Raw genomic sequence first — 15885 nt, 5'->3', positions numbered from 1 at the left:
CTGAAATCGATCTACTGGCAGTCGATTTAGCGGCTCTAGTGAAGACCCGCCAAATCAACAGCAGATCACTCTCCAGTCGACCCCTGTACTCTACTCCCGATGAGAAGAGTAAGGTAAGTTGATGGGAGAGTTTCTGCCGTCGACCGCCCGTGGTGTAGACCCCGTGGTAACTCAACCTAAAGTACATTGACTCCAGCTACCTTATTCAAGTAGCTGGAGTTGCATAGCATAGGTCAACTTTCTTTGCACTAATAAGGCTAGGATTAGACATTTAAGGCATTTTTTATTTCCTTACTCTCTAAATCTGCTGTCTCTGTAGAACTGACATATCTGCCATTAGTCAGTTCATTATTATCTTTTTACTCCCATTTCCTCTTATTAAAAGTTTTGTTCATTAGCTATACCACCATGCCATCAAGCTCCCCTTCTGCAAAACATCACAGCAAAAGTTCCCTTAAAGTGCTTGCACTTAACAAGTGTATTCTATTTAGACAGATTTTAGTATTTTTTAATAAAAATGTTGCCTATGCTTAAAATGGGGGAGTGCCATTGGAACTACAGCTATCACTCTAGAAACTTTCCCAGGCGTGTCTTTTTCTCTTGTACACTGATCTGATGTATGAGTTTGAATCATTGATAACTATCAAGCACCTTGGGCCATGTTCTGTGCAGACCTACTCTGGATTTACAGTAGTATTTCTGAGAGCAGAAGTCAGCCACTTGTCTCACATAAACAGACAAAACTGTATAATATGATTTGGTAGGTCTCTTTTAATAACAACATCACAAGGTTCTAGAATGCTGTTGCATGCTTCCCCTTTTTTACCAATGGGTACTCTAGTTTCATCTGACTTAAAGAAGGGATAGGGAATCTCCTCATATTAAATTTCTGAGGTGAACAAAAATTGGCATTTTTGATATTTCCCCCCCTAAGGCTATAGAGTGGGTGGCATTTAAAAGCAACACTTACTGTTACTATGGAGAAGTGTTAAACTTCACTGCAGTATTTCCTATATATTTAGAATAGGAAATACCAAAATGTTCTTTTTTTATTTACTGTATCCATGGCTCTGAAATATAGCAAAAGAACTCTGTGTTTTTTTTTAATGTCAAAAAAGATGCTGTGAATTTGGGGGAGACAAATGATGAACATGAAGGATTTCAGTGGCAGGATTTTCTTTTTAAAGGTTGTACAGCCTTTCAGCATAAGAGAAGGGGAGAGTGAACAAGAGAGTTTGCACTCATCCAGTAAAACTGAGGGACCTGATAACAGTGAACTTGGAATGAAAAAACAACTACTACATTTCCTGTGTGTATTGGTGTAATAGGCTGTCAGGTTTTAGGATTCTGCCTAAAGATGCAGTCTGCTTCTACTGACTCACCCAATTGTCAGATACTAAGACACTGCAAAGAAATGCTGAGTTATTTTATTGATTCATGCTGGCAGCCAGAACAGATGGGTCCTATCAACTCTGCCCAGGAATTTAAAAGAATTTGTGCATCTTTCTGAGGCAGAGGGAACTATGCATAGGGACAGAAGGAGGTTACAGGGGAGCCAAACTCAAGAGAAAATTAAGGCTGATAGCATCAACAAAACATAAGTATTTAATTAACAATAATGGCAAACCCCAGGAAGGAGGTAATTTGGACTAAAGCTAAGTATGTGTGCAGTGTGTTGGGGGCTAGGTGTAACTCTCCTTGTGTTTGCAATTGGTTTGCTTAGAAATCTTTCGTATGGATATTTGGATTTGTTTGTCTGTCAGGGACCTACGAGGAAAAGGGGAAAATGTCAGATAACTTAAATAAGGGATGGTCTATGAGAGTCTTTTCCCAGGGTTATTCTGCTGATCTTGTGTGTCCTGAGCCAACCCCAGCTGCCCTCCATCTTCCCATAGTCAAACAGAGAGAGGGAAGCAGGTGCATCAGCTTAACCCTACGTGTACCGTCTTTTTTTCCCTAACTATGTGTACATGTATATAACAGAGGCAGGTTGCTTTCTCCATGTTCCCTTCTGCATTTAGGATCCTGCTGACTATGCCACTTGTAGGAGACCAGCACACCTTATTTCATAGGACTGCTTTAAAAACTAAGAACTAAACCAAAACTCTCATAAATGTACTTAAAAAACCCCACAACAAACCCAAACTTTTTAGAAATGCCCCAAAAATGAACACACAGCAATCAAATAAATGACAAATGAGCACTGCACTTTGTCAAAGTGATATTTAAGGCAATGCAATTTTAAAAATCTTGTGACTCAGACAACGACAATTTTTTTTGTCCTTGTTACAAGATGCTACAGGACTGCAGATTCAAAGACCTCTGCAAACATTAAGGGTTCCAGAGCATATACAATCTTGTTGACCCCTATTAAATTCTGTATTATTACACTTTCCACTCCACCTTGCTCTTTCTTACAATGCAATTAATGGTTTCTGCAGACTGTGGAAGGGTTTAGAAAAAATTAACAATGCAATGTATCGAAAACAGCATACTGCATAATAAGAAATGATTGTATGCAGTGTTGTTGTCGCCGTGCTGGTCCCAAGATGTCTTCTGACCTGAAGAAGAGCTCTGTGTAACCTCAAAAGCTTGTTTCTCTCACCAACAGAAGTTGGTCCCATAAAAGATATTACCTCATGCACCTTGTCTCTCTAGATAGAGAGACACATGGAATATATGTTGGCATGACAGCGTGCATGGCTTTATTGGTACTCATTTGGGTTGTCCTGCATACCTTGCAAATGGACAAGACGTATATGCAGGCTGTCCCAAATGAGTGCCAATGGAGTCTCTCTAGTAGCATTTTGTAGTGTCTGGCCCAGGGGGTATCCTAAAGAAAAAACTAGTTTAGAAAATGTTAATAGTTTTAAAAATTTCTTCCAAATTGAGCATATCAGGCACAGACCCCTGTTGAAGAAGTTACTGTGCATCTCCTTAGTCTCTCCTCTGAGGAGAGCACAATGTTTCAAATTGTGGCTTGCCTCTGCCTAGGAAGGTCATGGTCAGAAAAGGCTCCGTGCATCCTCTCACTTTTATTCACCTGTGCAAAAGCTGGCTGCAATGCGGCTCTTTAACTGAGACTACCTTGAGAAATACGAGTCTTGAGAGATAGGGACAAAGTGTTCTTGGAGCTGGAATTGTTCATGATGATATCCATCAGCAATGATTGGTCTTGTTTAAAAAAAAACAACAACAACCTGATTGTAATGTAAATTGTAAGTTGGCCAAAACAGGCTCTCATTTTATTGTTTTTATTCTTGTTACACTCTGCGGTTGTAAACCATGGAGAGAACCAAAGATTAATTGGGGGGACTGGTCTGGGTTTTGTTTTATTTTGTTTTGTTTTTGACTATCTGGTGTCCACCCAAGTCCTCAGATTTCCTAGGCTCACGTTGCTTGTTTGGGGAAAAAAGTTTTCAGGATTTCTTTATAAATGCTACTAAAACACTTAAAAATAAAATCAAGAAAACATATCACCAAAGCTAAGCTTTTAAGTAGTAATATTTAAATAAACTGTCCAATAAGTCTCAAATAAAAGTCAAATCAACTAATTAGTCTTGATATTGGATTGGAATTAAATCCAGTTAGTCCAAAACCATCAATCCTTATTAATTTTAAGGAGGTGGCTGTCTGGTCAAATTATTAATATTTTTTTTATAACCAAAGTCAATAATATCTAATTTGAATTGTTAAGTAGCTGCATGCTGAAACCAAGTTATTATCTAATATCTATATCACAACCTCAGAGACAATCATAAGAGCTTCCTTTTAGAATTACATTGTTATGGGGTAGATACCCCTTTCCTCTCTCCCCAGAACTGAGATATAATACAGAATTTAACAGAACACTCTAAATAAGATGTTTGATAAGTCTTATTTACCAGAAATTAGAGATGACGATACAAAGTCTCTCAGGATTTTAAACACAGAACACACTTTAATGAGTATCTTAGTAAGAGATTATTTAGGGCTGTTTGAAGTTGTGGAACATTTTTTTTCAGGCATCATCCCCAAGTAGTCTTTATGGGGGCACTCAGACACACAGCCACACTTTCACTTTCTCATCCAAAAAACAAAAAAGTTGGGACGCCTTCCGTTAAAAAACAAGAACAATAATAATAAAAGAACAAAAGAAAGAAAAATAAGACCCGAAAGGTAACAGGGGACTTGCAAACTCTTCAGCTCTTGACTCCGGAGGATAGATGACTCAAGGAGCGAGATGGTGATACTGTTGGCACAGTGCTTCTCGCAAGTGGGCCTCCTTTGGGTTCAGGAAGAGACTGGTTGAAAAGGCTGGAGTAGCCAGGTTGTTGTTGTTGTTGTTGTTTCATCTCCCCAAGGTGATCAGTCTCGGGGATTCTGGAGAGTCAATCTTCCCTCAAGTGACTCGCTGAGCCAAAAAGTGAGACCTCTTAGCATTACCCTTTGTTCTTACCGTTTGTGAACTTCGTTTACTCCACCTTGCAGCACCTCTCCCTAAGGTCTTTGGGCTATATTTCAGCCTTAGAGCCATGCAACTTGATTCAAATTAGGTTATTGTCAGTGAGACTCAATTTGGAAAAGTCCTGCTTCAATCAGCAATTTGACATAGTTTTCGAAGTACCATAGAGATTGACATCCAGGATCCTACAAAAATATAAACACTTTGGATATATGAGGCCACTTTTGAGGAAGCTGTCATGGTCTTATCCAGGTAAAAAGGTCTTGAAATTACATTGTATCACCAGTTTATGGACATTTCAATATAAAATAATCCTATCAACAAAACTAATCTCCCAACCTGCATTCATCAGCAAAATTAAAAATAAACTCAAATTTATGATCAGTTTCATCATCTCCAGTTTTCTCTTCCTTTTTCCACCTTGCCATTCTAGTACTAGCCTTTAGGTCAAACAGCTTATCTTCTGGAATCTTCAACTTGATAGAGAAAAAGTGACTTTAAACCTTATCAAGATTAAACCCATTTGAAACATAATGTTTTAAATGTTATAGAGCCTTGGTAAGGGTGACTCTCACCCGCAGTGTTCCTAAGTGGCTAGGCATGGGTTTGGCAGATGGTCCCCCTTCCTGACATCTTCCCTTTCCTCTACAACTCCATCCTGTGGAGCCAGTCCCATTTTTTGTGGCTAAGCCCCTCCAGTTGGGTCCTGCATTCCAGAACACTCTCTTTGGAGTATACAAAAAGAAAAGTTCAATAAGGGAGAAGTCTTTTGGTCTCTGCAAGAGCTTCAGGGCTTTCTCCTTAGCTCTGGGGCTTGGTGTCTTGACCCTTGTGTATTCAGAGCCTTCCCCAGCTGGATTCCCCATTGAGGAGTAGACTCTGTTTCTTGTCCTCCCTTAGGGATCTGTAGGGGAACCCAGTACCATCCTCTGATGTAGAGCCCAAGGGTAGGCAACTAAGTCCTGTGCTTTGGGGTGCTAAATAACTGCCTCCCTAAATCCCTTCCTTACTGACTTCTCCTTTTCTCCCCTCAGGGTAAATTAAATGACTCCACAAAAATAAAGCTCTGCTCTTCCCAAAGAGTCACCAGTCTCTCCTTTGCAGGCTTAGGTGGGTCTCAGGCAACCAGAGCACCTGACTGTTACTGCCTCAGAGCAGAGGTCTGTTCTCTTTCACTGCTTGCCCCTTTCTGAACTGCTCTGTTTCCCCTTTAAAGCTCCACCTTGGGCCTGTGCAGACTTTGCAGGTGTGCCTGGGCAGGGCCACCTGGTCCCAGAGTTGCTCCTTAACCCCTTGTTCTCCAGTGTGGGGCTTGTATATCCCATCACAGGTCTGTAATCCATATGAGCTATCCCTCTCTCACTGTATGTAGCCCAATTGTCTATATTTTTCAACTGCCTTAAGGCCCAATTCTAGAAGACATCTCTATTCAGGAAAAAAGTTAAGCATTTGCTTAACTTTAACAGCATGCTTAAAGTCCGATGGAAGACAAAGGGATTTAAGACTACAGTATCCTCAAAATAAAGCATTTGCTTAAGTGCTTTTCTGAATTAGGTACTAAGAGATATGAAATTTAGCTCCTTTGGGTCCGCTGCTCCATATCAATGAGAATAAACCCCTTAGACATTAACGGGATACATTTCCCCCATGATACAAAGCACATGCTAATCTTCTGTTAACAAGTATGGAAATTTTACTCCTATTTCTCTACTTTTCACAGTGAACGTTTACTCCCAAATATTTAACAATTTTGGCATTTTAAATAACTATTGACCTCACCCATTTGCATGGCAATTTTAAAAGTGTAAGCTGTCTTTTTTTTTTTTGACCAGGAGGACTGTTTTATCATTTCCATAGTCCTGTGTCTAATGACTATGGAGCCATGCTATGTCCATGTACCCATTACATGCTGCAAAATACACATTCATAATGGTATGCACATACTTGTGATTTGTACATACAAATGTGCATTTGGAATTGTGGAGGCTTACCTAATACATGTGGCTTTGAAAAGTTGCGACCACATTGCTTGGTATGTATATTGGATTCCTGGATAAAGTGGGAGATCATATTGTGTAAAGGACAGATCATGGATCAGCTGACAAACTGTGAACTCAAATTCTGAGACAAGTATATGAAAATAAGTTTGGTGGCTTCACCCAGGTCTTCATTTGTGTACATCACAAATCCACCACCAAACCGACAGTCCCTGTTTCAGAGAGGCCTAGGACTAGAATAAACAGGGGTGTTGGAAGTTAAGATTGGAATATATTGGCAGAACTGGGTGGGTAAATTTGCAAGTCCTTTACCTGGTTCAAACCTGTAGTGTAAGTCTTTCAGGGCCAGAGCCGAAAAGGGACTTATGCACCACTGAGATTCACAAAACCTTGCTCAGCTGCAGCCTAACCTTTTGGCACTGCCTAACCTCATAACGACCTAAACTCACTCAGCACCTACATTTGCTGTAAAAGTCCCCTCCATGCCTAAGTTTCTGCTCTGGGCACATACATTATCTTATTCCTCAGCATCAGTGAGATCCTCAAATCAGGAGAATATAGGTGTTGATTCACCTCTCCTGCTTGTGGGGCCCAATCTGGTACACAAAATCCCAACTCCACACTATCCAGCCAGTAGGAGGCCTTCCTTTTAACCTTTAGCTCAGTGGTTACGGAACTCAGCTGGGATGTGGGAGACCCCAGCTCAGCTTTGCAATGCCCAAGTCCCTTTGTGGATCTGGCCCTTGCTTTGTTCAGTGCCAGCATTCTGATCTGATTTTTTTTAAAGGGTTCCAGAACAGATAGCTATTGATGCATAAGCGGACTCTCCCCCTACACATTTCATTACCAAAATAAAACATTTAAAATATTTCTGATGATAAAACATTTTCTCTCTCTTTACCAGTTCGTCTCAACATATCATTCAAGTGCACCATTGAGTTGCTCTAAGATTCAGCGAAACTGGCATCATCTGAACAAAGTGATGAATGAAGGATGGTATCACCTATGTCTAGAACTGCAATGAAGTTCATTTTACTGGTGGGTCCCAGGTATATTACCATCAAACCAGGCTACTGAACATATTTAATTTTTGAATATAAGCATTGAAATGGATGAGTGATGGGGTTCTAAAGTGATTTCCTTAGCTTTCTAGGCATGAAACATCAAATAAAATAATTCATTTGTACTGGTGTTCTATCAACAGCTGCTTCAAAATCAAAAGAGATAGTGAATAGACTGTAAACATTTTACTATTTACCATAGAATTATTCATTCACAATATATTGTCTATATTTTCTGTACTTGTGAAATTTTAATATTCGACTCTGTTGTATTTCAATATTTTGCAAATATCTGAAAACCAGTGCAGTACTGCAGATGTACCTTTGTTATCTAGACTGTACAATCTAACAATCTTATATCATATGTCTTGAAGACAAGTTATTAGAAGTGTTAAATATGACGAAAGGCGCACAAATTGTGAAATGGAGAAAGATAGGGAGAAAACAGGGAGAAATGAAAATGGATTGAGATTCAAGAATCCTTTTAAATTCATTTTAAAAATGTATATATAGAGAGAAAGGAACAGAAGAAAGAATGAGGAAAGGGGATTGAGTCCCAAAAGTAACACTTTGTGAGAGATTTTCAGGAGTTCAGCACTTTTTCTACTGAGACTTTTGCAGGAAACTGAAATTCCATTTCACAGGAAAGTCTGTGATTTCAAAATTTGTTTTCATTCCAAATCATAATGAAAACAAAGAACGTCAACATTTTCCACAAAAGGAAATTAAAAAAAAAAAATTGAATCCAAATCTTTCATTTTGATAAGATGGAAATGTTTTATTTTGATTTTTGACATTTTTGAAATAAAACAAAAAATAAAAATGTTTTGTTACAAAAATGATGAAACAGCATTTTTTGACTTTATCAAAATGCTTTCCCCTCTCTTTTATTTATTTATTTTTTTAATTTAATTGAAATCAACACATTCCTATGGGAAGTTTCTGTGTCAATGAAATTGCATTAGGCATTGGAAAAAAGTTCTAACAGAAAATCTCTCATTATCTCAAGTATGGAGCTTTTTCAAATGCTTCTGAAGGAGCCACAATGGTGCTGCACATTTTGAAGAACTGGTACCTAAATGGGAACAGTTATTTAGAAAAACTGGTCCCTATTATGGATGCTGAGCACGTGAAAACCTAGCATGGCGCTTTGTTTAATATTTACCCGTTAAAGAGTTTAAGAAAGTGAAAATTAAAAAATAGCCAATGGACCTGAGCTGCACTCAGTGGCGGCCTCTACCACTGACTTCATAGAGTTGGGATCTGGCCCAATGAGAAGAAAGGTGAGAGTTCATTGACTAAGCCTTAAAGAACACTTTTCATTGCACTTTTCATTGCATTCCCTACCCCCCACCCACCTACTCTACTTTAGAGTAGAATATGAATTCAGTGATGGAAGCAGACATCTTATATATCCTTCCTTTAGCAGTTATTTATTTACATCACAAATAAATTCTATGGGTCCCAGCTGCCAACATTGCCTGCTATTCCTCACCGTGATGAGACACAGAATAGCTGAAGATGTTAAACTTGAAGATGTTACATAAAACTGTCTAGTCACACTGACAGTAGAGAGATGGAGCCTTTTAAACTAGGAAATATTTTATAATATACTACACCCTTAAAAACCGTACTTATTGTACAGTAGTTTAAATATACTGCTATGATTTTACTTTTTATGTAAGACAAAAAAGATACCAATTAAAGATCTTTATTTTAAAAATCACAGCATTAAATCACATAACTTAAAGTAGTGGGGTTTTTTCAGTAAAAAATAATTGTGAGCAATAACAGCACAGCGGAAATACAGGTTGTAAATCCAAGGACATCACTAAATCTTATAAGGAAATAGACTTCTCAGTACTGAAAGAAGCCATTGCAATAAGCATATTGACGGTTCTGAGATAAGGAAATGAGTTTTGGGGTTGATTTAATGTTGCATTTGGACTTATTTATTTCTCCCCATGTGTACGTTATTTTACATTTGATTTAAACTGTTCTAAATGAATTGTTTTGTAGAGAGATTTAATCTATATTAAGTAGCGCTTGGTTCTTTCTCTTTTACAAATGGATTAATATTTATTAGGAATCATTAATCTTTCTCTGTATGACGGAAGTTGAAAGACTTATACCAAAGATTTGTAACTAGATTGGGACAAACTCAGTTTAAATAAAACTGAAAAATATCAACTACTATATCTCAGTAGTAGAAGTGAGGTTCTTATCCACGAAAGCTTATGCTTCCAATACTTCTGTAAGGTGCCACAGGACCCTCTGTTGCTTTTTATATCTCAGTAGCTACATCTGTCTGCAGGCATCATCAAGAAGACTCCAGTATGATGGGGAAAAATTGCTATCACTGTTCAGTGGCTGAATGCATACGAGCTTCCTTGTGAGCAGGGCAGCAAAGAAACTGCAATGCCTTTCATGCTCAAAACCCCTGTAAGGAGTGTAGCGTACTTCCCCCCCCTCCCCCCCCCCATGCAGCTGGCTAATTCTGCTGACCAGGACATGAGAGTTTGCATGGAACCAGGCCTACACTCTGTCCCTTGCTGCCTCCTTTTGATCATGTTGTTCCTGGGGAAAGTTGGATATCTTTTAACAGATGTCATGGAACAGACTTTCTATTGCATTATGGGCCCATTTCGCTGATCACAAAGGAGCTGCAATCTGGTCATAGAAATACCTAATATTTGTGCCTGTTCTCTCCTGTTCCTGTAATGCTGGGGAGAGAAAGGGGATATGTTGGAGTCAGGAAGGAGGTGAGGATGGTATGTGGTGGAGCAGAGCTCTGCTGCACCAATCCTCCACTTGTTTAGGGTCCATTAAACCTCTGTGTCAGTGACATAAGTTAGAGCAGACCAGCCACTGTTCTAGGTCACTTCAGACCTGGAACCAGCCAGGCTCCCTGACACTCACGCACCCTCCTTTTCTTTACAAATTGTAGTTCTCGTGCAGGAGAGAATCTATCCCCACACCTTTAAACTGTATGGGTCTGATCTAATGCCTTTTGGAAACAATGCACAGTACTCCCATTTGAATTCTATGTACATTGGATCAGGCCAAATTGCAGTCAGCCGCTGCTGTGTTTTGCTTTGTTTTGTTTTGGGGGATATTTTTAATCAATTTTCTTACAGATGGAATGGTTTGGGTTAGATAGAGTAGGCAAAAGGGAAAGATGGTGTTCTTATTTTTAATTCTGGCAGTCAAGGTTTACAGAAAGCTTGTTTATCTGAAGTCTTAGGAGAAGGTCATACATGATAACAGTGAAAAATCATTTACAGTATCAATCATATGTTTTCCCTGATAAGCCTTTTTTACACTCCACAAAAGCTTTATTTAAATTAAATGAACCCATCTATTCAATATTTACTTAGGGCTGGTCTACACTACTGTGGTAAATCGATCTAAGTTATACTACTTAGGCCTTGGCTACACTTACCGGCAAGTTCGACGGCTGGAAATCGAACTTCTGGGTTCGACTTATCGCGTCTAGTCTGGACGCGATAAGTCGAACCCGGAAGTGCTCGCCGTCGACTGCGGTACTCCAGCTCGCCGAGAGGAGTACCGCGGAGTCGACGGGGGAGCCTGCCTGCCGAGTGTGGACCAAGGTAAGTTTGAACTAATTCGAAATAAGGTACTTCGAACTTCAGCTACGTTATTCACGTAGCTGAAGTTGCGTACCTTAGTTCGAATTGGGGGGGTAGTGTAGACCAAGCCTTACACTACACTACAACGTGAATAACGTAACTGAAGTTGACGTAGCTAGATCCACTTACTGCGGTATCTACACTGTGCTGTGTCAACGGGAGACGCTCTCCCACTAACTTCCCTCACTCTTCTCGGGGAGGTGGAGTGCACAAATCGATGGGAGAGCGCTCTCCCACCCATTTAGCATGTCTTCATCAGACCCAATAAATTGACAGCACTGTATCAATAGCAGCAGTGCTGATTTAGCTGTTAGTGTAGACATGACCTTAATTTACCTTTTAGTTTCTCCTACATCAAGCCACAGCCAACATTTCAACTATCCAGGCATTCCTTTATGAGGCGGCACTGCTCTTTAAACCATAGAGGTGATCCATACCTTTGGGCTTTAGGAAGATAGCATGGAGAAGATAATATCTTTGCTATTGCTGCAATGCCTGTGTCATGGACAGAGGATTTTGGACTCTAGTGCTGTCAGTCTGACACCTTTCAAGAGTACTAAATCAAATTTCAAAATAACATTGAAGGATCATTTCCTGAGGGAGCCAATCTAGAAAACTGCTAATGGATCAGGGAAGAAGTTGCTATTTTAAAGCCCTAGATATTTAAGATTTAAACAAAGGACTTTAAGAAAATCAATTTCCTTCCTGCCAGGACATCCTGAGAACTAAAAGGAGAAAACTGGGAATGATAATACTGGAATCACAATTGTCTCATTGATCAAGTCTAGAAATTGCTATTGGAATATACAACCTATTGCATCTGGTTCAGTGTAGAGAAAAACTTGGCATCAAAAATAGAGAGAGATTTATTCACCATGACAAAATGAGCTGTGGAGCTACAATATCACAAAAAGAAGAAAAAAGAAAATAGATGTACCCACAACTTTGAAACTTCCATATTGCTCTATTGTGGAAGTGGCTACAATGACATTGTAAACATTATGACATATTGAGAACAATGGCTTGCCTTCCTACTGATTATTGTTTATATGTTTTGACATCTAGGAAAAGATCAATTCTGTAAACAGAACACCGAATCCATAGCAACATACAAGTAATTTATTAATTTTTCAACACATAAAAAGGTAATTACTTTATTTTTCTTTGATGGTTTTTCCACCTCACAATTTATAATGTTAGTAATGATCTCTGGATTGGGCATTTCCTAAGAGTTGCTAACTAACTAGTTTACTGGCTCTCTGGCTTCATCTCTAGCTCCCAATATCTCCAACTGATCATTAACCACTAGAAAATGACCTGTGTGTTAGGCCTTATTACTTAAATAAAACACTGACAAAAAGGAGAAGATCTCTTTGGGTGTTGATTTCTTAATTGCTGCCATTACAGCTATTCTTCCAGATGTTATTCAGAATTTATTTTCAATGCCACTGAAAATGTTAATAACAAACAGGTGAATTGATCCTAGATAGGTTCCTTCTAGATTCTTGTCCAGGATACTAGATTACTAAAAAGGAGACTGCCCCACTAGAGACTCCATCTCTGGCTACACATGCTGGGACAGGCCTTGGGGAAATTAGGAAGTAATGTGTGACTACTCATAAAGTACAGGTATGATCAATATGTTCATAATTCTGTGCTTTACTATGAAGCCTCAGTACCTTGAGATAAGGAACTCCAGGAAGTTGGAACACAACAGCAAGGAAGTCTTAATCTGGATTTATTATTACAGGTAAACATTAGGGCCTGATAACCAATTTGGAAAATTATATTAGCTGAATTTATTGTTACATGCAGCACCAAAGCAGTTTAAATTCTGAGGATTCCCAGGACTATGATGGACAGAGGTAGGCATAGTAAGGTACATCTGACCCAGAAAATTCTCAGAATGCAAGACAGCTGAATAGACTCACTGGCTGGAGGGTAGCAGAGAGAGTGCCAGAATGGAGTTTCAGTTCAAAATGGATTATCACCAAAGCAAGGATGTGTAAGTGGTCTGGAAAAGCTGTTGGTCAAAGGAAGGAATGATGAGATTGAAGGACAAAGAGTGTGCAAGTTGCGTGAGAAGTTTGGAAGTTGGGAAATGGGGAGGAAGAGAGATCCTCAAAAAGTATGGTTTTAAGCTTGATCTTTTGAGACGTTATTTGACCCAAACACCATCTTTTGAGATTCATCCCACCTTTATTCCCAAATCTTCATCCACTGGACACTCTTGTTGCTGCTACAGATGGTCACAGCGTTTGAAACTAACAGTATTTCTTTTCCACGTAGATCGGAGGCAGCATCAGAGTGTAAAGGAACCCTCCGTCGAGGAATTGAATGAGAGTACCATTACGCTTGCCCAGACTCAATTCAAGACTGAATAGAATAGAATATCAAGCTGTTTCCAAATCTGAGTTGACTGTGTGTTTGTCTTTTTGTCACATCAGCTACATTTCATTGAACTTGGAGACAAAGAGCCAGCAGCTCCAGTCCAATGTGTGTTGCGCTGCCAATATAATCTGTCTATGAATGTGTGTTACCCAGCCAGGGACGATCACCCAGCAGAAGAGTAATCTTAGAGTAAGAAAGAGCCACCTGTATGCCATACAGTCTCCCAGCTGCAGCATAGAAGAGAGAAAAATGGGTCTGTCTACAGAAAAGGGGACATGGCTGCTCCTATGCCAATCTGATCCTCTGCTTTGTTTTTGGATCTTGTGGTCATTTCAGCCCAGTGTAAATTACAGTAGCCCTTAGTCTATTCTAACCCAGTACATGAGGAACTGCCTGTACAGAGCAGCACAATACTTACGGCAATACAAAGTTGATTCACCTTTGATGAGCTCTCCTGATTTGTACTCTGTGCAGTCTGGATGTACCTAAGGCTCTCTGACTCAATGTTTTGTAGTTATCTAAATGTCTGTGGAAATGTTGAAGCAATTTTTCAAAATACATTTCTTGTGCTGTCTTTCAAGCTAGGGTTGGTCACCTGGGGCATGTAGTTGGTCACATGGTAGTTATTCCAGTTCCCTAATTATCTAATCCTAGCTCATGTGTTCAGCAGGAATTAAGTTACAATTTTGGCTCATCATTTACAAAGGAAGAGGCTGTCTGATTCTCTTTGAACTTTTCTTTTTTTAAGAAGTCAAAAAATCCTCAAACTGAACCTCCGTTCCCCAAAAAGATCTGTATCTGTCACAAAGGGTATACCCTAATAAATACTAATTTACAATTACTTTGAATCTAGATTGTTGTGCTTTCCAGTCAAGGCTTCCAAAGTGCTTTACATATATTATTGGATTTAAGCTCACAATACCCCTATATTATTCTCAACAGGCTTTGGATCAGGCCTTTACAGACATAGATTTCAAAAGTACACATACATTTCATGTGAATTAATTTTCACATTATGCCCCTGCCATCTGGAACTCTGACTATGACCCTGCCATCTGGAATCAAGCTCTCAGGGAAGCTCCATGTCCTGTTATCTTTAAAACAAAAGTGAAAAGCTTTTTTAGGGTTTTTTTTTTTTTTTTTTTTGGCTATTGGCTATTTCCTTTTTAATAGATGTTTTATTGCATTTTAATCATTAAACGATACTGCTAAGAACTCTATCATATAAAGAAGTAAATAAATTAGTTTCCGTGCATTTGTATTTATGTCAACAAAAAAGGTAATCCTGTCGGATTAAAAAGTAATATTAAATCCTTGTTTAAAACAAAACCACTCATCTTTTTATTTTTATTATTTTGGAAAGGGGATGGTGGGTGTAACATTTTAGAACTGCAGCCACATTTTATCCTCTGAAGAATGCTTTTCAGATTTGGATAATGTGTTGATGATTTATTAACATGATTCATACCAGCAGCAATGTTGTGCTGATAATGTGTTTAATAACTGTGGCAATAATGATCTGTAAAAACTTATTATATAGTCTTACGCTCACCATGTTTACTCCTAAAAATAAATGTAATTTTTACAAAGAAAATTGCTTTCAAATAGTAAAAGGAACAGGGGAGGAAGTTAGCCTAGGATTGTCTGTGTACTCACCAAGGTCCAGAAAATGTAGGAGATTTTTGTCAGATGGATTGATGAGATTTAATTTACTAACACCATGAAAGATATTTTGGGAACTCTGAATGGGTTCAAACTTTTACAAGAGTAATTGGAATTGTAGTAACTTGTAATTAGAACTGGTCAAATGCCGTGAAACATGATTCATTAATGCTTTTGTGAAAAATAATCCGAGAGTTCTGTTCAGTTTATGGGGTCATTTATTTGTTGTCTGCAAACATTGGGACAGCTGCTGGCTATTCATGAACATTTTCATAAATCCTAACTATCTTTTGAATTTTAGCACAAATGATTATTTTGGAGAATACTTATAAATAATTTGTACATTTCCAGCAATTAGGATCATGAAATGTTCAGAAATAGAAAAAAGTGCAATATTTTAAACATATATTGTTTGCAAGAAAACTTGTTTATGAACATAAAAAAGGCTTTTAAGAATCTCATATTTCCAATAGGAAGAAAGGTCTGCAGGAAAAAAATCCAAACAGGCAAAACCAGAAAACCAAAAAAACCAAAACAAGCCTATAATGCCTTCACTTTAAAAACCATCTCCCATTCAAATTGTGATCATTATGGGCCAAATTCAGAGATGAAGGTTAAGCTAGACTCCTTCATACTAATTTTGACCTTTTAGAGCTATTTATATCCACTTTGCTGACATC

General features: G+C 38.6%; 1 long non-coding RNA gene across 2 annotated transcripts in view; it reads left to right on the top strand.

The window, feature by feature from the left end:
• The window catches only part of LOC135983941 (uncharacterized), a 44466-nt gene extending 29077 nt beyond the window's left edge, over positions 1-15389 (top strand). For both annotated transcript variants that reach the window (XR_010601803.1, XR_010601802.1), the window contains exons 2-4: positions 7346-7479; positions 12218-12297; positions 13442-15389. This is a non-coding gene — a long non-coding RNA (uncharacterized LOC135983941). The remainder of the gene's footprint in view (positions 1-7345; positions 7480-12217; positions 12298-13441) is intronic.
• The last annotated feature ends 496 nt before the right edge of the window (positions 15390-15885 follow it).

Source organism: Chrysemys picta, chromosome 1 (assembly GCF_011386835.1).
Source record: "Chrysemys picta bellii isolate R12L10 chromosome 1, ASM1138683v2, whole genome shotgun sequence".
NCBI classification, from domain to species: Eukaryota; Metazoa; Chordata; order Testudines; family Emydidae; genus Chrysemys; species Chrysemys picta.
This window is presented reverse-complemented; position numbering and strand designations above follow the sequence as displayed.